Genomic DNA, 27,345 nt, shown 5'->3' with positions numbered 1-27,345 from the left:
GTAAGAAAGGAAACTGTTTCAAAAAGTGGCTAATAAAGATGAAAAAAAATGTATGTGCACAAAAGGAGAGGTGAATTTTTAATAAAATGGATGCAGTTTTATTACACATCAATAGCAATTTGAGGACTACCAACTAGAACAGTGAGAGCGGTGGTGCGGCTGGCTTCATGTTTTATCTGGAGCAAGCAGAGGACTGGGGGGCAGGAATGATATAAAATGTTTTAAATTTCTAGCACACACACACACGCCCTGAGCAATACTCCACCAAACAAAAAATCCCATTTAAGTCAATGAAAATGTTCAGAGATATCAAAGCCCAAAGGGGACATAATGATCAACTGGGTTGACCTCCTGCAATGCACAGGCCACCAGAACCCCACCCAGTAATTTCTCCATCAGACTCATTACTTCTGTTTGAGATCTAGCATATCTATTAGGAAGACATCCAGTCTTCAGGGGCTCTAACGGTTTTTAAAATATTTATAAATAAAAAATGCCTTAAAATAAACAGATTTTTTTTTGGCAAGTGGCTGTGTACCATAGTCATCTCTCAGCAAGCAAGTATTTGCCTACAGAGAATTGCCTTGGTGCTTTCTATGATTAAAATCCTTGTGATGTTTTGATTAGTTATTGCTAAATTCAGTTAGCAGATATCTCTAGCCCCAACTCTCCCAGCTGCATCTGTATTTTTAGAATGAAACTCTTAAATAGTTCATAAGTCTAATATTCCACCTACTGTCTCAAGGTTCCCAAGCGAATAGCTGCATACTTATGATGTGAGCTGCCGTAGCACATAATCAATAAGGTACATGGGCACTAAATACACAAAGGACAGTTTGTACTGTATGTACCTTCAGTATCTGTACTCTGGTATTTCATAGTAACTCATCATGAGCACAAAAACTTTAAAAAAACTTTCAGCTTCATCGACCACAAATAGATTTCTTATTTTAAAAGGCACTTGTTCTTTTGTTTCTGGTTTTTTGTTTTTCCAACCGACATTTAGGCTTGACATAAAATTGGATTTTTTTAAAAATAATTTTAATACGCATTTATTTTTTGCATTTTTCCTCTTAATTTAAATTTTCACAGTTGCAGGAAATTCCAGAGGTCAGACAATTATTTAATGATGGTAGTTATTGCAATTCAAAAAGTTCAATCTTTATAACTATTAAAAATCCCACAAATGGTCAACATCACATGTATAATGCAAAATAAATATATTTAAATCAAACTTTAACAAGCTCTCAAGCAGCGCTTTTCTTACTTTGCCTATCTGTAAATTTCAATTATCGATGACATTTTTTCATCTCTTTTGGTGTGTATGGTAGAAGTCAATTTTACTGAAAATTTATCAATACAAATTAATCCTTCCAAGCCTATGTTGCACATGACAGGAAATCAGGTGGCTGGAAATCAGGTGTGCCCTCTCCTGACTGGCACTGAATCATTGTGTAACCTAGCACAAGTCACAACCATGCAGTGGAGCAGGTTCCTCCAGCTGCAAAGAGGGCTAACACTGACCTTTCTGTAGGGCTCCAAGAGCCTCAAATTAAATGAGCTACTGTCTACACAATAGTCAGAAGCATCATTAGTATTCAAGGCCAACTGCTCTGAAACTTGAATACTTATTACTTGAACCTGCAGCAGTTTAAATGAAGAGCTCACATAACTAAAAGAGTCTTGAGATATTGTACCTAGTGAGTTTGAAAATACAGGAAAAACATGTTCTCTCTCACTGTATGGCATTATGATGGTAGTTTATCTAGGACAGAGGTTCGCAGCCATGAGGATAAAATAAAAAGCAACTCAATTGTCCTGATTTTTCCAAGAGAGTTTGGTTTGGGGGCGAGTGTGCGTTCAGTTCTATGACTTAGTTAAACATTAGCAGGGGAAGTGGTTCTTATTTTTGCAGGCAGTTTCACCCATCCCTAACTATAACCAGATAGAACTTCCAGAAGAGAAAATGTCTCTCCCTACAAGAGTTTCCATGGAATTGTTTCACTCCATTCATTGCCGGTTAAAAGTCAGAGGTCAGAACTACTTTGATGGTTGCCATTCTCCTGCTGTATTTTAGCTGAAGAAACAATATCTGTTCACGTTACATAGTACCAAGCACAGTATTGCAGTATTCCTACATTGAGGATTTTCTAAGCTGGGGTTCTGGCATTCACACTGCAGTATGCAGATCCAAGTCAAACCAACCATATCCCACACTCCCTAATTCCCTCTTGAAGTGTGGCTGCTCTAGCCATTTGACCATGGTACACGGGAAAACCTGGACTATCCAGTCTGCTTGTTACAGGAAATTTGAACAGCCTATTGATACATCCGGCCAGCAGTCATTTTGGTTGGTGTGCTCTCCGCTACCAGAGTCAGCGCCATGGATGTGGCACCTTTGGCCAATCTTCTTTTGCTTGGACTTTCCCTCCTGTGTCAAGAGTGCAGGCAGAGCTTCCATGAGATGTTGGTGGACACTTGGGTGGTGTTTCCTTACCCAACAAAGGCACCTGACAGAGTTTATGATGGAGCAGGAGTACTGAGGCGAGGCATACTCAAACTGCCTGGTACTTCTCAGTACAATCAGTATAGCCACTGATACTCCTTACATAGACCAGCACTTCTGGAGCAGGGCTACAAATATAGACTGGTAGGATCACAGCATCATGCACATCTGGGATAACTAGTAGTGGGTCCAGAACTTTTTCATTAAGAAAGCTATATTTCTGGAACTTTGTGAGTTGCTGCTCTGTCCCTCCAGTATAAAGAGACATGCATGAGGGCAGCCTTGCCTATCCAGAAGAGGGTTGCCATAGCTACCTGGAAGCTGGCTACCACAGACTGCTGCAGGCCCATTATCTACTAATTTGGTGTTGGAAAGTTGATAGTGGTAAAGTGGTCGCAGAAGTTTCTGAAGCAGTTAGGCACCTGGTTTACCCCAACATGATGGGCATAAGATATTCCTGAGATAATTGGGGGCTTTATGAGAATGGGGTTTCCAAACTGTGCCAGAATCATTGGTAGGATTTGTGCCCATTGTTGGCCCTCCTTAAGGAGCATGAGAGCATAAGCTGCAAAGGGTACTACTCCATTGTTCTGCAAATCCTTGTGGACCACAGAGGTTGATTTATGTATGTCAACATAGGTTGGATGGGAAAAGTTCATGATTCCAGAGTTTTCCACTGAACAAGAATCTACATTCATGGACAGGCAGTAGATTGTTAAGTATCATAGGGGTAGCCATGTTCGTCTCTATCCACAAGAACAATGAGGAGCCTATGGGCACCTTGAAGGCTAAACAGATTTATTTTATCTGAAGAAGTGGGATTTTTACTCACGAAAGCTTATGCCCAAATAAAATCTGTTAGTCTATAAAGGTGCCACTGGACTCCTTGTTGTTTTAGGAGATTTGTTTCTGACAAATTACTGTCCCTGATGTTAAAACCCCCTTTTACCTTTGGGAATGAAACTGTACCTTGATTTCAGAGGCCCTGGCAAAAGGCTGTTTGATTACTCACTCAGCAGATGTAGAATGGTTGTTGAATGTACTTTTGGCAGATTGAAATCCACTTGGGGATATCCACAGATCTGTTTGGATGCCAGTGTCATCAATGCTGTCTGCATTACTGTGGCTTGCTGTGCTCTTTGCCACCCTCAGCCAGAAAGTGCAACTACCACAGCCGGAACTGTATGCACCTGGGCAACAGAAGTCCAGGATGCTGGGTGCTTCCACAATGGGACTTGCATGGCCCAAACGAAGAAGGAGAATAGTACCTTAATGAACATGCTTGTGGCTTGAGTTGGAGTGGGAGATGGGCCTAAATGGATTGTGAAGGGTTTCAGTGCTTGGGAAGGGGTGGGAGGTGCCATGCAATATATTTAAGAATGACAGAACCACTTATCAAATGAGGAGGGGTTGATTCACAGTATAGATTGAAGTAAATAACTATTTTAGGAATTTAATATGCAAACAGTATTCCACACTAAATTACTAGTTGTCTCTGATCATATTTTTAACCTTTATTTAAATGCACACATTGTATGATGTGATACAATTACAATAAACTTTCCAGTAAAATAAAAGATTTATAAACATGTATTCAAAAATTACAACATTGATCCACTGCCAGGCAGGTCAGTTGCCAGTACCACACCAAAACATAAGTAACAGCAGAACCTAACAATAAAAATAGTGCATGAACAAGTGCAAACAGTGAAACCATGTAAGAGACAGAACGCCCCTACCATTGCATGTTCCCAGTCCCCACATTCTCCCTTTCCAGATTGCTATATGTGGCACCAGGGGTGAAGGTGGAGGCATATACAGGGGAAGGGGGGGTCATTACAGAGGACTGCATGAGACAAAGTTGCTCTGCCCAGTTGCTCATGGGGCACAATTGCATGGTCCACCCAGCCATGAGTTTTACAATCCTTTTCTGGACTGCAGCACAGGGTATCATCGAGGGGAATCAAACCATAGGATGCAGCAGGAGCTGGTGATATCAGCCACTCAAACAGGTCTTTCCATTGAGCTCTGTCCTCCTCCCTTAGCTGCCATACCTTTTCCAGGAACTGAAAAGCAAATACCTGCTCCCACATTGAAATCCTGCTCTCAAGTTCTGCAGGCAGCTTGAGTCTTGCGTCTGGCCTTGCAGAATGCCTTTTTCTACCCTTAAGTCCCTCTGTCTTTGGTACTTGGCCTGCTTCTTGGCCCTGCCCAGAATTTCAACCATAAGTTCATCATGGAAATGCTTCCTCCTGGAACAGTCCCTGAAGGTAAGTTGCCCAGGCTTCTGCTGCTGTGTGGGTGAGGGGCAGAAGTACTACAGCCAGTAGATGTCAAGGGGCCTGAAACAGGTCAAGACAGAAGGTTATTGTCTCAAATAGCTCATTGCAGGAGCATAGAAAGAAGTTCTTCTGTAACAATATATTGAAGTTCAGTGTGAAAAAGTAAGAGGGATGCTTCACAGAAGCTTCCTAGAAACAGACTAGTTAATGGAGTATTTCAGTTGCATACACTGCAAAGGTATTGTCTGAACAGCACATCTATGAGTGAAGTGGGCTCATCGGCTACCAAGATGAGCATGAAAAAAAAAAAAAAAAAAAAAAAAAAAAAAAAACCACACAAAACAAACCAACACCCTTCCCTGAAATGAGCCTGGAAAAGTTTGCAACTATCAGCATCTGGAATTGGGTCAGAATTCATGAAGAAATCAACAGGATGATGTGTTAGCTTCCACATGGCTTAGCCTGTATGATTGCATGCAAACACAGACCTCCACTGCCATCCTCTTTACCTGCCTTCCCCCCTCATCTGCCACATTTCTGGACAAAAATTTGAAATCCTAATCAAATATGGCACAAATGATTTTGTAACCTGTGGACTGCATGGACTACCATTAACTGAAATGGACTAGATTTGTCAATGGAACACATTTCCACTCCCTGGCCCCCACCATTTCCAGACAGCTCCTTATACAGTTGAGTGTCTACAGAACAGCGTACATACCAGCATGACAATGTAAGGTTATATTGTTAAGGAACAGGAATGCCCTAGTAGAACTGTGCACATTTCCATTAAAAGTTCACTTTCTGATATTTTTACTATTTGCATTTCCCGGTCACCATTTTGAACTCCATGGGGTGGAGGTGGTGTGGGGGGAGCTATGTCATTGGTAGCACACAATCCACCATTAGCAGATGCATGGTGCTAGCCAGGGCTTCTAATGACTTTTGGATTGGGTCATACAACGGAAATCCCTCCCATTCCTATATTAAACATTATAATGGAGCCAGAAGGTTACCAGGTTCTGGGGTGGCTTCTTTCCCTTCCATGTCTACTGCCAGCTTCACAACAGGCTGTTCCTCAGTGGGGGCATCAAACAACTCCTCTGAGTTCAGCCCTATGATGTGCTGCTGCTCCTATTGCAAAGCCTTCCCTGGAGTGAATTTCTGCAAGGTAGTCACTTAATGGTCCTCACTCAGTGCTGGCTCCCTCCCATCATTCCCCATGCTGGGCACAGGGTCCAGCACCTAGACAAACTCCTCATAAAACAGGCATGATGGTAGCAAGTTGCTCAAAGTGCTGTTCTGGTCCCTGGTTTTCCTGTATTCTGTCTTGAGCTGCTTAATTCACTCCCTGCACTGATCACAGGTCTAGTAAATTTGCAATGGTCCCAGCTTCATCGCTATTTGCTGGTATGCGAGATCATTCCTGGTACTCTTATTAAAGTTCGCTGTTTTGCTAGCCTTGTGCCAGAGATTTACCAAAAATCTGTCTGTGCTCTGATGACCATGAAGCAGGCCACTTTGCAATGGAGACTGACCGTAGGTCTTTTGCTAACACAGAAGGCTGTCACATGGTGTGCTTGCAGCTCAGTTTTCAGAAGACCATGGAACAGTTAAATGCGGACTCACTGAGCTTCTGCATTATATGGGGGGGGGTTACATCCATTTCCCTGGAGTCCATTGGCGATTTGGAAGAGAGAGAGGACAAAGGAAGTTGGCCCATGGTTGTTTTGCAGGACTCCCAGGACCCAAGTTAGGGGATGCTGTGACTACACTGCAAAGCAATAGGGCTCAAAGCCCGAGTCCTGGCTTCACTTGGACTTGAACTCTCCATCTCCATCAGGTCCTAGGACTGAGCCCAAGTGCGATTTATATGTAGGCAGAAGAGGAGTTTGGGTACAAGGCTGAATATATGAGCCAGGATTTACATTGCTATGTAGATATACCCTTAGGACTGGAGTCAGCTGACCCATGTAAGGAACCTGGGCCTTTAGTGTCTACATTGTATTTTAGCCCTATGTTAATGGTCTTCTAAACCTGTGCTTGAACCTAGGGCTCTGGCATCCACACTGCAGTGTGCACACTGGAGACAAAGTAACCATATTCCAGAGTCCCTTTCTTACCCTACAACCATGGGAAAACTTTGCTGCTCGCTCTGCACATTACAGGAAATTTGAAGCCGCTCACTTTTCAAAAGGCTTGATCAATTCACTCTCCCCTGCAAACCCAGGAATCCCTGTAAGCGTGCTTGCAGATCAGTGATCAGAAGAGAAGGGGTTAACACTGACCTGAGCTACTGCAATTCACAAAGGATGGTGATGGCTTCTGCATTCAAAAAGAGTAGATTGCACATTGTTGGGAGAGAGAGAGGACTAAGGAAGTTATTGCATTGACTTGTGCGATATTTCTGGCTCACTCCTGGGATCTAAGTCAAAAGGCACTATACCTACACTACAAAATAGAGCTTGGACCCTGAGTCCTGACTTCACTCCAGCTCCACCTCTGCAGGATCCTGGGACTCCAGGTCCGAGCCCTGGGTTAGTGAAACTGCAGCGTAGTTCAAGCAGACGGTAGGCTTGAGCCTGGGCTTATGGTGTAGACATATTCTTGAATGACAATTGCCGTCAAATTTATTTAGACTTCAAGGATGATATGTTCAGAAGCATTTAAAAAATTGGCACTTCTCTTCCACTGAAGGTCAGTGGTATCTGGACCCTGCCCCCCCATGAAATCTTACATGCTAATTATCTATAGAACCAAATTCTAGAATGGCATTTGCTACTGCAGTATTGCATACAACACTAATTTCTTGAAACTGGCAACATTTAAAAGGTACCCTCTGCCTCTTTTTATACATTATACTTGATAAACATCCATCTACTTGTTGAAAAATAAAAAAATCCAAAACCAGCAAACATTCTTAATATATTCTGTGAATTGCAAACCACTGTATTGAAATGATTCTTTGCTCTTGTACAGTAGCTTGTCATTTCTCCTCTTCTGCTACTTACAATCCCAGACAAAGAAATCAGATTATTGCCCTCCAAGCAACATTAGAAAAGTCAAATTAATTTGAGAATTCAGGTTCCTGGAAGGAAGCTACCAGTGCAAAGTATCTACATCTTATGAATTAGTTTAACATTGACTTTGCAATAAATTTTCTTATCTCTTCCTTAAGCTAAGGAAACAAAATGAAGAATGTCACAGGTATATGAAGTAATAATACAGAAGTATGCGTCCCTTTGGATATGCTTCACTCATATGCATCACATTTTACTGCTGAGCCAATTAGTCTTCTGTCTTTAGAGTGTTATCCAAAGCAGATTGTTGCAATTTACTGCACAATTGTGACAGAGCCCAACAGACAGCATGGCTGGGATCTTAATACTTAATAGAGGAAATAAGAGGCAACTGGAAGAGAAGCTGAGGAAAGCAAGGCAAAGTAGGAGGTACAGCGATCACCATTTACAAGCCAAGTTACCTAGCTGTGCCTAGTTACTGCACAGCGCCCATATATTAGTTACTGTTCTAGAGGCAGGGAAAAAACAGATGATGGTGGCATCTCTGATACTGCCAGATGGTAAATTTTGGAAATGCTAACTTTTTAATACTGCTCAACTTGTGCTAGTAACTCAGTGCTCAAGTGTCCTTAAAATCAGTTTAATAAGCTGTTGGCAGAGACAGTATGGAGACATTTTTTTTTAAATGAAAGAAAAATGGAAACATTTTAAAACAATCCTAAGGTGTATTCAGTACATAGAGTTCAAATGAGCTAGAAGATATTTCTTTGACATCTTCATTAGTTTGGTAAATTTCAACTGAGTGTTCTGCTAATTATTCCATCATAGAAGTGGGCTTAACATCTTCCAGTGAATCGGATGGCAGTTTGGGCTTTAAACTATTGGATGAATCCTACAGCTAAGGTAACCTAGTGCTTCCATACAACCACCCCTTCTACCTTGACTTCATGATTCCCAGAAGAGCTCTAACATTATTTACTCTTTTCCCCATACAGTAGCTACTATAGAGAGGACCAAGTAGAAGTTAATAATGATGGGAGCGGCAAGAATTCTTTGTTGGATATTCATGGGATCTGTAGGGAAGCACACCGGTGGCAAAGCTAGGAATGGAAATTTGGAGTATGCCCCAACCTACGGTAGATGGACAATGACCAGGCCCAGTCCCATTCAGGCTTGGCCCCTCTGCATAGAAAGGGACAAGCACTGACTGGATCTGATCCAGCCCTGGAAAGTGGCAGGAGCTGCATCAGGCCTAGGGATGAGTCTCTGCCTCCCAGAACCCATTCTGGCCTTGCCCACGTGGAGACACCATGAGGTGTACCGTGTTGCTGAGAAGGCTGCTGTCCCCCAGTCTCTGTGGGCAAAGGCAGCCAATATTGCTGAAGTGGCCTCAGCATTTGCTCCTGAAAACCCTAGGTGGACAAGGCTGCACTCGAGGTATGCATATGAGGACCTGGCCTTAGTGCAAGTTATGGAGACTCTCTCTCTAAAATTACCCATTCCAAGCTGCAGTATAGCTGCTGTAGTGAAGGATCCAGGAGATTCTGATAGCAAAATGCCCTTGGGTTTGCTGGCTTTGGAGTTGAGGGACAAGGACAAGATAGCCTACTTACATTACTGAACCAGAAGAGTCTTTGCAAAGAAGTGGCTCTCATACCCTGTGAGGAAGTCACCCTGGGAAAAGCCAAAGCACTCTAGAAATGTTGCTGAAATTCAGTACTGTCTACCACTATCTCAGATAGGCTTCCTATTGTTGCCCAGTGACAAAATGAGTGTCACAGAGAAAGGTCAGTCAAAGATGTTATCAAGAGGTAGTCATGCATCTGAGGAAGTGGTGTTTTACCCACGAAAGCTTATGCCCAAATAAATCTGTCAGTCTTTAAGGTGCCACGAGACTCCTTGTTGTTTTTGGAGATACAGACTAATACAGCTACCCCGATATGAGGTAGTCAGTGCTTCTCAACACTCCTAAAGAAGCAGCCGCCATCTAGGCCTGGCACCAGTTCCATTTCTTCCATCTGGCAGCTTAGTCTCACCAGCACCACTGAAGACCACAGCTGAGAGGAGAAAAGGAAAAGGAAAACAGCCACTGGAAGGAGTCCCGAGTATCAGTGATGTTCAGAAGGAAAGAGAAGAGACTTTGGCTTGAGTCCTCACCCACCATTAGATTGATGGATCCCAAATGGAGACTAATGAGCTATTGGATGCAAACCATGAAAAACCATTGCTTTTCTGAATGCCATGTAAACTGTTCAGACCTCTCATCATATATTGACAAGGAGTGAGAGCACAGCAGGAATGACCAAAGGCTGTTGTGGCCATAGAAAACCTGACTGATACAGAGCAAAGTATGATAGATTTACGCTACATGACAACTTCATTTTGTTGGACAGCTTGTTATATCTCCCCATCCTTCATCAGAAATCTGTTTAGAGGGATGTAATGGTATGTGTAGGGTTGTGGGTTAAATCACTGCACAGTAAATCCATTATTTTAGCAGGCATCATCTTTTATTATGCAGACTTTTGAGTGGATTCTGTTGTATTGCACTCTATTTGTGCCGAGTGCTGTTCTGGGAGCTTGAAAATCTACCAGATAAACTCTCTTCCTAGATGGCATTCATAAAACAGTAAGGGAGATGGGTAATTATAAATGATTACTATTTATATCTATCCCAGTATGGCCCTAAAATTGATAGGAAAGCATTTCTTTGGGCTTTAGATAGATAGATGATAGATGATAGATAGATAATAGATAGATAGAACCGATTGGGAAAAAGGATCATTGTGCATTTGAAGGTCAAGAACAAAAAGTGATTTACATTCTCTGTTAACCAACACTGCAGAGATGATAGGGATTTCATGTTGGCACTGGGTACTTAGTCATTTCTTTATTAACTTTGGCTTGTGCTACAGATCACAGGGCTGCATTGTACCATAGATTTTTAAACAGAACTCACCCTTTGAAATCAGCAGGGAGTTCTGCTTTAACACACACACACACACACACACACACACACTCGCTCTCCAATGGCGCAATATGGCCCACAGTTTTATTGGGAAGGTATAATCACATTGACAAACTGATACTTACGAAGTCATTGAGACCATCAAAGCCAGCTGGGCACACTGGACTGCCTGGCTAGTTTGTCGAATTGGTGACTTGGTTTATTTTGTCCAACAGTCTCAGTCAAGGAATTTAGAGGCAGGTTGCAGGATTGAGCAATACACCACAGTGACTTGGTTTTTATCTTTTAGAAACCTAGGACTCACCTTCCACATCCTACTGAAAGAAAGAGAAGGAAATTTAAAGCGACTGAAGAAATTGCAAGAGCAGCAGTGTAACACACACATTCATCTTATGTCTCTCCTTGTTCATTGACCCCCCCCCCCCGATATTGCAGTTAAACAATCGCCTCATTTCACCAGTTTCTGGAACCTGAAATTTAGCCTAAATTTTATTTCTGTGATTTCCTGCTTAAATAGTTACTGGTGTGCTTTAAATTTTAAAAACAAAAAAAAACCCCAAAAAACAAACAAACAAAGTAATTTTCTTTCCTTATTATGTTGTCTCCCAACTCCTTTCTGTGTTGTTTGTACCTACATGAAAGGGAAATTATCTTCTAATGTGTCTAAAAAGAGTTTTATTAAATCAAGACACAACTATTACAGTATTTCAGGATGAGGTCGATAATGTATACCTGGTTCCATTTATGGAATTAAGAGGTACGAGTTAAGTACAATGCATATGATTAATCCAACTCTACGCTCAGTAGCCTCAACTGCATGGAACAGAATATTCATTTTGCCATATACATAACATTTTCCCCCTGGATAGTCCAAATGCTCATCCAGAATATGAACTACAAAGCATAAAGACAATGACAAATACATTTTAAAAGGCAAAAAATCAGAGAGTAATGCTTCCCCGAAAAGTGCAAAATAAAACCATATTTATTGCTTCTCATATCATATTTACTTAGTTTACACATAAAAATATAGAACCAGCCATGCAACCTTCCATGTGGTGAAAGACTATCTTTGCCATTTCTGATTTATGCATCTTCACCAGTAATAAGGACTTGGACAAATTCTATATTCTCTTTACATTTGTGCAACCCAGTTTAGAGCTAACTGGAATTTTGTTATTGCTGTCCGTGGTTGCTTAAGCCACAGTAGACTCCAATTTACTCTCCTGTATGTGCGGTGCTAAGAGGGGTTAATAGGAAAAAACCTATCAGATATTACCCTGAACATCCACACAGCTAGTCTGTTGATTAAGAAGGTGACATTTTAGAGTCACTTCTCAGGTAGTTACAGTTTAAGAATAAAGAAAAGGAGTACTTGTGGCACCTTAGAGACTAACCAGTTTATTTGAGCATAAGCTTCCGTGAGCTACAGCTCACTTCATTGGATGCATTCAGTGGAGAATACAGTGGGGAGATTTATATACATAGAGAACATGAAACAATGAGTGTTTCAATACACACTGTAATGAGAGTGATCACTTAAAGTGAGCTATTACAAACAGAAGGGGGGAGAACATTTTGTAGTGATAATCAAGGTGGGCCAATTTCAGCAGTTGACAAGAACATCTGAGGAACAGGGGGGAATAAACAAGGGGAAAATAGTTTTACTTTGTGTAATGACCCATCCACTCCCAGTTTCTATTCAAGCCTAAATTAATTGTATCCAGTTTGCAAATTAAATTCTAATTCAGCAGTCTCTTATTGGAGTCTGTTTTTGAAGTTTTTTTGTTGAAGAATTGCAACTTTTAGGTCTGTAATAGAGAGACCAAAGAGATTGAAGTGTTCTTCAAAAAACATTTGGAGAACACTTCAATGTTTTGAATTTGTTAGTCTAAGGTGCCACAAGTACTCCTTTTCTTTTTGCGAATACAGACTAACACGGCTGCTACTCTGAAACCAGTTTAAGAATAGTGAATATTTTGGAGGAGGAAGAGATTCATAATTCAAAAGTTATTAAAAAATGTTTTTTTTAAATAAAAAAAGAGCGTGCACACTAGGACTTTGTTTGCCAATTTCAGTAAAAGGCAACATTTCTGCCAAAAGTTAAACTCCAGAAACTAAGGATTCATAGTTTGTAAGGCCAGAAGGGACCATATGATAATCTATTCTGACCTCCTGTATAATACAGGCCATAGAATTTAACTCAGTTATTCCTGAATCAAACCTACAATCTTTCAGCTCTTCCATTATAATCCCATAACCATAATCTTATTTCTTACTCCAAACATTGGCCTGATACTTGATTTCTGGAACATAAAATGCAGTTGCAGCTTGCAAATCTCAGCATAACTAAACAACAACCCTGAAATTCAGTAAATTCTAAATCCAATTTTGCAGCTCAGGTTAAACTTTAATATAAATGTATGGTACTGCCTTTCATCCACAGAAATCTCAGAGAGGTAAACTCACTAAAAAAATACAAGTTAAACACAAGTATAATTGACTCTAACTGAAATGAGCCTTCTCCAGGGACAATGTAGCAACTGTAAAGCACACCCCAATATTGGGGTCTTTTGTTATATCCATTTAAAACTAGAACCAGAAAGTAATTACCCAAGATGTGACATGACAAACTCAAGGGCAGTTTTGCAGAAGGACTCAGTTTAGCTTTTAGTACCGAAAGAGTGGCCTGATTTTTGATCTTTGCAGATACAAACTAACATGGCTGCTACTCTGAAACCTGATTTTTGAGAGAGCTCAGTACGTTTAGTACTTTTAAAACCCAGCCACAAAAACCACAGTAACAGCTGTTGATTACTGAGCTCTCTTGAAACCTGTTCCCCGTTATGGGGGCTGAGGACTTAAAAATGGGGTCACTAGCTGTGGGGCCCCATTTTCAAGGGAGCTCTTTAATGATCACAAGCAATATGTGCAACAGTTCAGTAAGTCCCTAACACCACAGTGGAGCACAGATATATCAATGCAGAGGAAGAATGCTACTTATTGACTCACCAACACAATTTCTTACAGTATCTAGCCCAGCTCAGAGTTAGGGCAGCCCAAATCAGTTTAGCTGCTGTGCGGAGATAGAATCCTAGCACAAAGAACTGTCGTCCCACTCTCTAATCCTTAAGAATTGAAGCATACTCATATGGAGCAGCATTTGATGTTTGGAAGTTCTCCGTTATTTTTTTCTTTCATTATAATTATTTTTCCTGTCTGCTGGGTTTGACAGTATCAGTGTTTTGTTGCCAGCCTGACTAGATTCAGGAAGTTCCACGAAATCTCAGAACAGAACCTGTCCCTTATGAGTTCTCCACCTCCATTTTGCAGGCACAAAGAGTCTGGATAAGCATGCAAGTGATTAGATGCTTCTCTGAATGGAATGAAGCACCAAGTTCTCAACAAGCCACCCATCACTCAATTTAGTATGAACTTTCATGATAATATCCTTCAATACTATGGAAGCAATGCGGACTATGTCCCAGTACATTTAAGAAGATATTCTGCTACCATCACCAAAAAAAATCCCCAAAACAAAAAAGACATAACCAAAACAAAAACCACCAAAATTTACCACCACAAAACCCCAGCCAAACAACATCAACAACAAAAAGGCAACCTAACAACAGCCTTCCAGGGGTGCATATTTCTGCAAATGAAAATCCAGAACCATAACAGTACTTCTAGCCACTCTTGCAGGCTGAGGTCACTATTTCTCTGATTACCCCCCAAAAAAAACATAGTCTCAGCCAAAGGGGGGGAACAACAACAACAACAACAGAAAAGTGACAGGTTTCAGAGTAGCAGCTGTGTTAGTCTGTATTCGCAAAAAGGAGTACTTGGGGCACCTTAGAGACTAACAAATTTATTAGAGCATAAGCTTTCGTGAGCTACAGCTCACTTCATCCAGAAAAGTGGTTTCCTTCAGGCATAGGTAAAAAACAAACCAAGCCAGACAATGTGGCAACTTCCCTCCACCTAGTCCAAGTGACTACATACAACATAAGCCTACTTTGTACAACAAAACAAAACCAGACCTCCTTGTGGTTTTATTTTTTTAAATTAGATTCCAACACCAGATAGGACCCTTGTGATCATTCAGTCTGACCTCCTGTACAGCATGCCATAAAATTTCCACAAAATAATGCCTAGAGCAGATCTTCTAGGAAAACATCCCATTTTGATAACTCTCACTGTTGACAATGTTCTTAGTTCCAGTCTGAATTTATCTAACTTCAATTTCCAGCCATTAGTAGACTCCTCCCCAGTTCAAACAAAGCAATTAAATCCACTTACTCTCCACAGTGCAAGTCTGGGCTTAGTTCAACAAGTTGCTAGGCTAGGCTAAAAGACAACCAGATGCCACTCCTAAATATTCAAAAGCACCTACACACTCGCACTGAAGTTCAGGACGATTCTAAAGAGACAAATTCTTAGCTACAGGTGCATGAAACATGTGAGCTTCACTGTCCAAGGAGCCACAGCTGCTGACACTTCTCTCCAGGTCTGGCAGCTCAGGCAATCTGTAACCCACCCTGTCTGCTCAGGGAGGGGTTTAACCCCTTCCTGGTTCACACAGGAACAGGGTACAAGTATCTCATCACAAGAACATATCGAAAGAGAATGAAAGTTATTTGTGATTCTCATAAAAATCTTTCAACATGCATTGGAATGGCAGAAACATATGGATGCTAAAGCCTTACCCAAATATCTATGTGAAATAAAATATCTACTTTGACATGGCAACCTAAACTTCTTTGACAGGTTTCCTGGCTTTTCATAGAGGAACCCTTAGTATCTGGGGAGTTAGAGTCTTGCTATTTACTTCAATGGCAATTAGTTTGGGCCTAGTTTTAAACACTAAGTATATGAAATGTAAATACTGCCACAGTTCAGTGTTGAGTTGTCACACACTCAGCTACTGTGTTACTTGACACCACTGAACAATGTGCTGAATTAAGCACTCTGCATTATTTGGGTACAGATCAAATATATGAACTGCAGACCTGAAAAAGCCATCAAGAAGGAAGGCTAGTATGTGACTTGGCACACCTATTTTTTCACAAATCTGACTCTCTGACAGCGATTAGGGCTATGACACTAGACTTTCTCCACTAGTGGCAAATGGAGTTTTGCTGTGTGCGTGTCAAACTCGTGTAAATAAATATAAACTGGCTGATTTTCAAAACTGCATGCACAGAAAGGGGTTTCTAACAGTTGCATTCTATTACCAAGATTGTACATACAATGCAGAGTGAGATGTGTTGTACTTGGCCATATGGTCATGCGATTTTGAAAAGCAGGCCCAAACATGCATATCTGATTGTGGTAGGCAAGCATGTTGTTTTAGGATGGAGGGGTTTTTTTTGGGGGGGGTTGCTATGGGGATAGAGATGACATTAGCCAGCATTGGGGTGAATTATGCAAGTGGCACTAAAATGAAACAGCACCTCCTACTACCACACACATCATAGAGGCTTCCCAATTTCCTCCCTTTTTTCCTTTTTTTAATCCCCTTTCCACTTTCCCCACTGGAAGTACAGTGCATTAATAAAGAGCTATTTCATTGATTTGGGCAGAATTGGTGACAGCACTAATGCAGCATGAAGACAATAAAAACAAGTATTTAAAATATTTAAAGTACATAACAGATTCTGAAATAAAGGAGTTACTTTAGGTTACCACCAGTATCATACCTGTCTTCCTGAACAACATAACTAGTTCAGTGAAGGGTATCTTCCTTTCTTTGGAAATTAAAGTTTCAATTTCCACATCAGTCAGGTTATCCTATATAATTAATTATTAAACCAGCCCAAATATGAAATTTTAATTGTATTAGTTTTTAAGCCACTGCCTTTTTTTTTTTTTTACCAGTTAACGACTTGTTTGAACTTCATATCATGCATGATACTTGATTAGCTCTCTTAAATATAATGGAGGTTATGCTGTCTCTATTTATGTCATTCATGAAGCACAGCTCAATAAGTGCTGTCAGAAAGTTGTTGTTTTTGATGTCTCATTATTTGCTGCATTCTTTCTTTTTGGTAGTTAATCAAACATCCTCCTGTTGTGGTCAAAGAAGTTTGGTAATAGCTTAAGAGGTGACCTGGCCTAAAAACCCCCAAGTTTAGTTATTTATTTGTAGCAAGGTAACTATAAGCTTCCATTTTGCAGTCCCTGTCAAGACACATCCTTATTCTTTATCATGAACTTATGCCTAAGCAGCTGAGAAAATGTCCCTGTAAATTCTGCTGTTTAAGTGAAACACATTGTAATGATCGACTAATTGCTTGCAGCTCTGAAATGAGTTATGAAATTTTCTGCTGTCAATCATGGTGAAATAATGTTTCTTTTCAACAGATTGGAGTTAGTTCACAATTGTCAAAATGGGTTAAAACTTCAGGGGGCAGTAAGTCAAATGAGAGTATCCAGCTGAGAGAAATTTCTACCCTAGGATAAAAATGAACTTTTTATTTTCATTTCAAGAGCTCGACTGAGACAGATTTACTTCTAAAACATCTAGAAATAAAAATTCTCAATAGCAAGATTTAGTAGGCACACAGATCCACAAATGAAGTGCCAGCTCAGAAGGGAAAAGGGTAAGAAAATGATATGGGAGTAAGATTCATCATATAGGACAAAACTAAATCCAGAAATGAACTCTCTGAATAAGAAATTGATTTTATTACTGTACTAGGCTAATGTCATGGGGGCCATACTACCCTGCTGATTTTTAAGCAGACCTCCTTACTGATGTCAAGAGGGAGTTCTGCTTAAGAAATGATGATAGAATAAAGTCTACTGCTTTTTAAACTGGAATTTTTGGGAATGTAAATGGGACTTTTCCATTTGTACAAGAAACAGTCCTTGAGAACATCCCAGCTGTGACATGAAGTGTGTTGCAAATAAAAATTAAAGGTTTGTGTTTTGGGGTGGGAATATTTTCATTATTACATTTTTCAAAGACCCTATTTGTAAGAACTGTAGATGGCCCTGAACCAGAGCCCTAGACTCATCCCAAACAGAAAGAATGTCCAGACTCAGATCCAAAACCCAGATCCAAAGCTGGCTCCTATTTTTATATAATTCTACAAATCTGAACCAGACCCCTCTATTTGTGAACACTGGAACTCTGGGATCATTTCCATGTGGAACTAAATTTAGTAGCTCAGGCCTAGACATAAGGAGAAGAAAATAGTATCCTGTGTTCACTTACCCAAGACAATCAAAGGATTTTGATTTCTATGTTTATTAATCTACTATGTTATTTAACAATTTATTTTACATGCTGTTTATTTCTGGTGCAATTACAATTTATAGAGGTGTTTTATAGAGGGTCATTCCTACCTATCATCAGATTGATTTTGTAGTGTATGTCCTCCACAGTTGCTGAGATGGGAGTAAGGGGTTGTCCCCTGACCTTATTAACAACACACAAATGGATACCCCCCCCAAAGTATTCTATTGAATTTGTTTTCCAAAAATAAGGGGAGATTAAACAAAGAGACAAAAAGAACAAAAATAAACAAAGGAATAGGAAGGAAGTGGGACAGGGAGGGGAAAAAGAAGAGCAATATTTTAGTTTCCATTTGCTAGGAATTAATCAAAGATTTCTAAAAGAGTTAGACAAAGTATTTTCAAATTTGCCTGATGTCCATCTTCTACCTACTCTTTAGCTGCCAGATCAGCCAAGTCCCTGTGGTGCCTTTTCTTTTTACAGTTGTAGGGTATAGCTGCTAGCCCAACAAGACCCTAATCCTGTTCGGGCCCTTTGGTGCTTCCACAATGTTATGACTCTAGCAGCTGTTGAGAATGAGAAACACAAAGGATAGAACCGTTAACAGATTAGCACATGAAAAGGCATCTTGGTTACATATAAAACTCCTGAAGAGAAAAACAGGACACCCAAGCTGCAAGGTACACACTGCAAAGTTGGATAGCTTTCTTCCATTATTGCAAGAGGTAGAAAATTGAGCATTCTTAGCTTAGGGAGATAACCTTTTTGCCTAGTTAGCATTTTCTCTGGAACCAGAAGTCAGTAGTTGCTTATCAACTCCATTTTAGGTATTCTGAGGGAAATTCTAAGTGATGTTAATTATACCTTCACACAGTGCCATCTGGTGCTAGTAATGTGGTGCTTTAGCTTTACCAAAAGTAGAGAAATGGCTCAATGCTAGGATTTTTGGTTTTATTTTTGTTCAAATTCTGGTCTACGCGGGTGGCAGAATCCGACTTCCAATTCTGGATTTAATTTTGTCTTGTGTAATGATTCTTGCTCTTGTCTCACTTTCTTTAAATTTCCCACTTAACTTCCTTTTCATTTTCACATGACAGTGAAGAGTGGAAGAGGCAAAATACTGAGAGGTAGATTTGTAGCTCAGTTTTGCAGACCTCACAGATGGGGATAAGCTGTGAAACTTTGGAGAACTTATTTGAACTAAATCACTGAACTTTATGAGTTCACAGGGAGTAATGAGAGAAAGGGATCATTATTTAATTGCTAGAGAAAAGGAGAAGGAATCTGGGTGTTTATTCCTTTCTGGAACTAACTTGCTTTGTTACCTTGAAAAATCACTTAAGGATAGATCCTCAGCACTGAGCTATGACAATTTACACTAGCTGATGATCAGTCCTTTCATCCCTTTCTTCTTGTTTATCATCTACACAATCACTAATGATGGCCATTTTTTAAATGTAGGGGAGCGAGGGATTTTGGAGGTGTACATGCAGAAGAATACAAAATCTTTTAGAGGGTGAGAAGAGGGAGGGAAAAAAGTGAAAATTTTGGGAAAATATTCAGAAATATCCATACTTTTAATTGCTTATGTGAATTAGATCTTTTATGACCTACTTCTCTCACTAATAATTTCAAAATGTATATCTGACCATCATTTTTATATAACTTGTATTATTGTTGCCATACCTACCTCTCTACTGTTACTTTTCACTAGCGTCACCATGATGAACTTCCAGTCCTAATTATAACACAGTTTAAATAGACCACTTATAGTCTAAGTTGTTGTCCCCCCCCCTTTTTTTTTTTCAAGACTGAACAGAAAAAGAAAATTATGTTTCAGCCCCTGGGAGCTTTCTTCAGACTTCCTCATATGGCTCAGGGACCAAAACAGTTTTCAGAGTAGCAGCCGTGTTAGTCTGTATTCGCAAAAAGAAAAGGAGTACTTGTGGCACCTTAGAGACTAACAAATTTATTAGAGCATAAGCTTTCGTGAGCTACAGCTCACTTCATCGGATGAATTTGTTAGTCTCTAAGGTGCCACAAGTACTCCTTTTCTTTTTGTAAAACAGTTTTCTCTCTCTTCATTCCTGTAAGTACTTAAGTTCCACCTGACTCGTATCCCTATGGCCTCAAACACCATTTTCCTTTCTGCTTGACTCAAAGAAATAAAAGGAATATGTTATAATGTAAGCTGTCTGTTCAGACTCTTGTCATAATACACCTCTCAGTGTGCATTATGATTGAAGAAAAGCCTTATAAAAGTTGAACAGACAGCTAAAGGGAGTAAACTATCATTGTCCTAATAGCACCCACTCACCTTATTCAAAATCTAAAGACTAATTTATAAGGTTAAAGTGCAGAGAGACAGTATTCATAGTGATACCTGCAGGCCTCCAAACAATCTTGAGCTGAGATGCATTCAAATATCACTGAACAGATCAGCCCAGCTCTATTCCCTGTATTATTTGGCTTCTCTGCAGCTAATTTAGGACATTTCTGATTCAGAGGCATGTAAAATTATAACAAAGCTTCAGGAAAAAAAGAAACCATATCAAGGCTCAGATCCAGTGAGTGCTAAGTGCTCTCCTGCTGAGTGCTAAAGTCAATAGAAAATGGGGGCACTTAGCATCTTGCAGAATCTTTTAAAAACATGCATTTTCGTAAATATATAGCTCTATCTATAGTTTATGTATTAATTATATTGATTACTTAAGAATTCTCAGTTATCACTTTGAGGGTTGACAGGTTCTTGTCCCAAGATCAGAACCAATATTTTTAAAATTACTATGTAGTTCAATGTGCACTGTTGCTACACTCGCACTGTAGGAACCCTTCTATATTTACAGTAGTTTATTAATATATTTAGCAAAGCAACATTCTAACTCAGTAAGGTAGATAATACAGAATGTACATCTGGACAATCACACCAGCACTATTCCTTGCAGAACAACCTAAAATGTTAGCCATTATCTTCCTCATCACCATCACCTTCTCCTCATCACTAATGGCCATCATTCTGGCTACATCTCTCTCTCCTTCTGCCCACAAGCTGGGATACAATTTTTATAATATGTTATGCTGATACCACTATGTCCAATGCATATTCAGTACATGTTTCACCCCTCTTCCTTATTTGCATTTCCTCACCCTACTAATGTTGGTATTACTTCATCCTATAGGTTAGTATATCAATGACCTTAACTTGTTGCCATGGCACTCTTCTGGTCAGACATCCCCAGATGTTAGTTCATTTCCTATGGTTGGCTGGTGGTGTTGTGGTTTAGTCCAACAAAACTTCTCCTTACACACTCTATTCTTGGGGGTTAACATTGGGTTATATTTCTGTGCAAAACTTCAGAAGCCTCAAGTCTTATGCTAATTACTGAAGCTAATGTCTAACAGGGTACAGGCTTGTAGGTTCCTTGCATTACTGCTGAATATAATAAAGGCAAGTCAGTGAATATAATAAGGGCAAGCTAGTGCTGGGGCTACAAAGGACATATTTTTAATTAATTCAAGGGCCTGACTCTTCTTGCACGGATACCAGTTTTCCACCACTGACATCCGTGCAGTTGTTCTGTACTGATTTACAGAGGTGCAGTGAGAGGAGAATCAGGCTCAATAAATCCATATTGTTAAGTGCTATAAATTTCACATAAGCCAATTAATTTACACCAGCATGAATTAGGACCCTCATTCCTTTATTCTGTTAACAGAATGGAGTGATAAAATGCTGCAGTTGTCCAAAGAGGTGATATCAGATCTGCTGGTCCTTTTGCATATATCACCTACAAAACAGTTCTACAGGGTCAGGTAAGTGATCTGTAGCTTCTCTGTTAGAATGACTACAGAGCTCTCATGGGAGCATGGGGGTGTCATATGACTAACTAAAAGAGTTTGTTTCACCTAGATAATGAGAGAGACTTATTTTACTTCTCTAATAGGAGCAAGTGTTTGCCTGAGAAGGGCAATATGCAGTACACAGGGAAGCGCTGAGGATAACTTTCATGTAGAGTTCAGCCAGGAATCTCAAATTTTAAATCTTTGTATGTTAAGAGCCAAATTCAGTAAAGTCTGATCACCATCTGATTCACAGAAGCCCCACAAAAGCAATAGATGGTCTTTTAATTGACTATGGAATGGTTAGAGGATAAAATTGTATTGAGTTAAGATGTATTTTGACCTGTTGGTCGAAGGTTAAAATTAAGTGGGATTTATTTATTTATTTTTGTTTGCTTGCAGTAAACTTAGAAGGGCAGAAGCCTGTAGTCCCTCGAGTTACAGCATTTGGTATAGTGCTGTGCATTTGCATTAGACTTTGAAATGCAACAAAGTGTACATTATTTAGGCCTTCTGCTAGAGAGGTGGCAAATATCCACCATGGTCAGAAGTTTGTCTTGAGGAAGGTTTTTTATTTTTTTTTAAGTGTGTGTTAAGGGCATTTGAGTCTGTCACTCTCATTTGCTATCTGGGGCTCACAGTTTGTCAAATCTTTGGTGTGTTAAAAGGCAAGTTGACCCCTGTTACACCAATGGCATGGAGGGAACCAAAGTCTGAGAAATACTGGATAAATAGTGGGCTTGGATGGAACAGTAAGAATGGCAGCTAAGTAGCCCACTAGACATAGTAAAATTAGTCACCTGTCACAGAAAGGATGGAGATTGACAGCACTCACATTATTGTTTCCTCAGCAAACACCCACAAAGTACTGGTAAATGGCTGCATTACTTAATATAATTCTTGAAGTAGCAAATTCTGCTACACAGCTCCCACCCTTTGGACAGGGAGTCGGTTCACAGCTTAGGGCAATTTGTTAATGGCAAAAGGGACAATAACGCTAACTGCTCTGCTAGGGAAGCATGGGTTGAGGGGGGAGATGGTGGGCAAGACCATGCACAAGAAGGATTCTGGGGGCACTGTATTTGAATATCCTGACATCTAAATGCTTGGGGCCAAGATTTGTGACATGTTTCTAAGGTCAAGGCCCATCCCCCATCCATCCTACCTCCCTTTGAAAGGAAAGAATAAAGCATGCTTCTCAAGTCGTCATTCTAACACATATTAAACTAAATGTTTCGCATTATGTGAAGGTATTCCCTCTAGTTTCCTCACACACAACACTCCCCCAAAGGGCAGAATTTAACTCTCTATTTTGAACAGAAAGTGGTCAGTTTTTGTTTACATACAGTTTTGTAGCCTGGGTTGACCTATGATGTTGGTTGAAATACATTATAATAATTCCTGCTATATCCCGTGAAGATCTAGCACTGTGGGATAAGATGTCAGTTTGAGGCGTTAGGGCATTTGGTACCAAATTTTGTTTACTGCACAACAAAAGGACATGCATAAGCCTCATATTCTATGGGTGTGCAAAATTAGAGTGACATACACAGAAGGGCCAATAATGGGGTGCAGCAGGAACAGAGGGTGTAGTTGGCTGAATAGAAGGTGTTGAAGAGGCAAGTTGTGAGCTGGTTCATGCAGCCTCAAACTAGAAGCTAAACTGAACCCCACAGTAAGTAGCTATAACTCTCATTGATGTCCATGGGACTTGCACTCACTCCCATTCTGCTTGAACTCAGGAGAGATGGGCATAGGGAAGGAATACGTTTAATTACATCCCTGCATGAAGAATTCCATTGGGTAATATAACTCTTGTAAAAAAACAAACATACATAAATCCCTCCAACTTTTCCTTCTGCAGTACAGGAAGAATTGTAAAGGGCCTTCCTTTGGCTGGGCAAGTCTGCTTTTCCTGCTGCAACTTACTTTCTAACCCATCAGCATCAAAGTTACCCTAACTTTGTAAGCCCCTTCTCTTCTTACAACTCCCTCCTTTTTCTCTCCCATCATAGATGCAGAAGTTTTTTGTCTGCTGTCCGTCTCTAACCCCTCCACTTGTCTCAGTGACCCAATCCCATCTTTTGATTTCCCTTGTGGCCACTCATATTTTTCCCTTACTCTCCTTCTCAAATTCTGTCTCATCTGAATTTTTCTCCTCACAATACAAGTATGTTTTTGTCACTCCCACCCTTACCTCTCCCTTCCCCCTTTATCTTTCAGCTCATTGAATCGCTGTCTACAATGGCTGTTTGGAATTTTTCCTCTAACTTCATTTCAGACCATCTCCAATCTGGCTTCTACTCCTTACCACTTTACTAAAACCCCTCTCATCAAAGTCTCTAAGGACTTCATGGCAAAAAAGCTCAGAACCAGTACTCCATCCTCATCCTCCTTGATCTGTTGGCCAACTTTGACTGTGTTCTTCCTTGCCATTTGTGATTCTATCCTCTTCTGGTTTGCCTTTTACCTCTCTAATCACACCTTCAAAGTGTTCTTTGGAGGATTCTCCTCTTCTCCCCCCCCCCAATTTTCTGTGCAGGTGCTACAGAGCTCTGTCCTTAGTTCCCATATTTGGGTAATCTCACAGTACTATCCATTCAGAATGGTGCAGCAAAGATCATGCTCCTACGCTATTGCTTTGACCGTGTTGCTCCTCTCTTGCATCCCTCCACTGGCTCTCTTATCTATCACATCAAATATAAGCTGCTTGTCTTCACTTTTGGGCCCTTTCATGGCTGATTCATCTACTTATCATTTCTCATTCACTATTGAGATGTTGACTTCCACCTCCAATCTGCCAAGAATGTCAGCCTCCATACTGCTCCTCTTGTTTGGCAGGAGTTCCCGGTAAGCATCTACAAAGCTACCTCATTCTCCTCCTTCAAACCCCTCCTTTTCCCTGACATCTATAGCAAACTTGACTATGGTTAGGGTACTGGTGTATGGAGACCATTGCCTATCATGCTCTCTCGTTGTACCCCTCCCATCTGTCTGTCTGTAGCTATCTGCTGTCTCTTATTTTATACATAGATTGAAAGATCTTTGGGTCAGGGATTGTCTTTTTGATACTGTGTGTGTACAGCACTTAGCTCAATGGAGTCCTGGTCCACAACTTGGGCTCCTCGGCATTAGGCTAATACAAATAAAAAATAATAATGATGAAACTTTGCTACTTACACTAGTTTCCTTCCTCATTTATAACTGAGAACCTCAGTAACTCACACCACACTAGATTTTGCCCACTTTCAAAGTAAAATGTAAATCCATCACTTAGCAAAAACTCTCCCCATCCCCAGACCTCTCGTGCTTCCAAATTACAGCATTAAAAACTGGCTTGGCCTGAAGATGCTAAAGAAAAACAAATATTATAAGAAAGCCACACATACATTCTCATATAATCATAAGAGGAAATGATGGAAAACAGAATCTTTCTATCTGGCCATTTAAATTGGCCACATCGCTGGAGTTATCTGAGCACCTCACAAATAATTAATTTATCCTCAATATGCTGTTGTGAGATAGGAAAGTCTTAACCCCCATTTTACAGATGTGGAACTGAGGCAGAGAGTGATCCAAAACACACTGAGGTACATGGAAAAACTCCCATTGACTGTAATGGGCTATGTATAATGTCTGGAGATCGTAAGGATGGGATCTATGAATGGGATTTAGGTGTTGCAATGCTGTCTCATGGCGCTGAGAAAATCACAGGAACACCACCGCAATTGACAAAAGCCTTAGGGAGGCTCCAGTATAATGAATGGGGAGAGAGATGTGCCTAAGAATGTGATCCATAAAAGACCAATACACAAGGCTGCCTAAGCTAGCCAATCAGAGATGCTGACAACAGGGGCAGGGGAGAGGGGGCGGGGGTGCACTAAACAGGGATCTTCACCTCTCAGGAGAGAGCGCTAATCACTGAATAGTGAGAGATTCCAATGTGGGTTTCCCTGAGTCTCTCCCATTGAAACTGTTCTGTGAATAAATGAGTCATTGGAACAGGGGAACTACAGACAGTCTCACTCTCTCTGGCCCAATGACTATTTAAGTCTTTATCCACAGTAGAAAGACTTAGGTGGCTGAATGCCTCCCCCTGCTCCCTTCCATTTGTGAATTGCTCTGGGGCTTAGATGGGAAGTAGGCATCTGGATCCCTACAGGGAGGCAGCAGTGTGCATGCCCAGAGGCAGAAGCATAGGTACCTGGAGAACTTTTACCCTAAAAACATAGGTACCCAGTAAGTTTAGATGAGAAGTGTTGTGGAGCACAGTTGAGTCAACACTGGGACTTAGGTGCCTAAATCCAAGGCTTAGGTGCCTATGTACCTTTGTGGATCTGGGTTTAAGTAGCTTTTCCTAAATCACACAGGAACTTTGCAGCAGAGTCAAGAAACTGACCCCACATCACCTGAGTCTCTGCTTAGTGCCTTAAACAAACACCATTCTTCATCTATTTGGATCATGATTCCTTTACATAAATTTCTAGTTACTTAGATACCATAATAGAGGATGCATTAGATTGAAAATGCCTTTTCTGAAGCATTAGTTTTGATTGCAGAAATTGTCTTGAAGTTCTGTTTGAAAACAGGTTTCATCCCTTGTATCCTGCGGTATTTCCCATTGTCAAATTCAGTCCAGTAAGTATGTGTTTATATATATCACCATTGGGTATATATGATTTTCTACATTAGGAGAAGGGTGATGTGCTGAAAGTAGCTTATATAATATTTGATGAGCCTACAAGCTCAAAGACACTATGGGAGTGGAAATTATTATTCATGTAATTGGATGCTGTTTTTCATGGGAAATTATCTATGGAAGGACTTGCATGGCCCTCGTCATCTAAGCATGACATAATGATGATGGATATATTTCATCATCACAACATTCCTAAAGAAGGGAGTTATTATTCCCATTTTATAGATGGGGAACTGAGGCCCAGAATACATTAAGCAACTTTCCCAAGGACACATAAAAAGTTTGTGGTTGAGCCAAGTATTGAACCCAAGTCTCAGACCATTCTTCTTAGTACTAGCTGTGGGTGTTAGGAATGCATGACATGAACAAGATATTTTGTGTGTGCGCTATACAAGGTTGACATCTGTTATCCTTATTCTTGGGAAGCTATTTACAAGCTTGGCATAAAAATGTTTCTCTTTAATTCGAGGCTCACTAGTATCTGTTAAAATTCACACCGGCGGAAGCTTGGCACACAAAGTCTCAGCTCAGGATGGAAACAAAGAAAAGGAAAGAAATGAATCACTTTCCATTAAAAATGGAATTTATAATGAAAAACACTGATAGAATCTTTGTACAGAAATGTTTTCAGGTGTCACTGTGGTAATACATACAGCCTGGATATTTCACCATAATCCTAATATTTGCATATAATTTAAATTTAATTTATATTAACAAAAAGACAAAGGATTGTGAAAGTGGTATTAATAAATGATGGATCAATTTAATCCAAGATAATTCTGATATGGGG

The 27,345-nt window shown here is 40.3% G+C and overlaps 2 long non-coding RNA genes across 4 annotated transcripts; one reads left to right on the top strand and one right to left on the bottom strand.

Moving 5' to 3' along the window:
* Positions 1 to 4,000: 4,000 nt before the first annotated feature.
* Positions 4,001 to 15,278, bottom strand: LOC119861614. 3 transcript variants are annotated; one of them, XR_005294960.2, is made up of 3 exons: positions 15,076 to 15,263; positions 10,902 to 11,093; positions 4,001 to 4,848 (listed from the first exon to the last, which is right to left on the bottom strand). It is a non-coding gene; the product is annotated as an uncharacterized LOC119861614 (long non-coding RNA). The 3 variants fall into 3 exon arrangements; XR_005294961.2 differs by lacking the exon at positions 15,076 to 15,263 and adding an exon at positions 14,888 to 14,973; XR_006274087.1 differs by lacking the exon at positions 10,902 to 11,093 and having other exon boundaries at positions 15,076 to 15,278.
* A 4,799-nt stretch (positions 15,279 to 20,077) lies between these two features.
* On the top strand, positions 20,078 to 27,136 carry LOC122455690. The gene is made up of 3 exons (XR_006274089.1): positions 20,078 to 20,105; positions 26,446 to 26,494; positions 27,025 to 27,136. It is a non-coding gene; the product is annotated as an uncharacterized LOC122455690 (long non-coding RNA).
* Positions 27,137 to 27,345: the final 209 nt, after the last annotated feature.

Source organism: Dermochelys coriacea, chromosome 9 (assembly GCF_009764565.3).
Source record: "Dermochelys coriacea isolate rDerCor1 chromosome 9, rDerCor1.pri.v4, whole genome shotgun sequence".
NCBI classification, from domain to species: domain Eukaryota; kingdom Metazoa; phylum Chordata; order Testudines; family Dermochelyidae; genus Dermochelys; species Dermochelys coriacea.
Note: the sequence above shows the minus strand (reverse complement) of the source record. Positions and strands in the feature narration are given on the sequence as shown.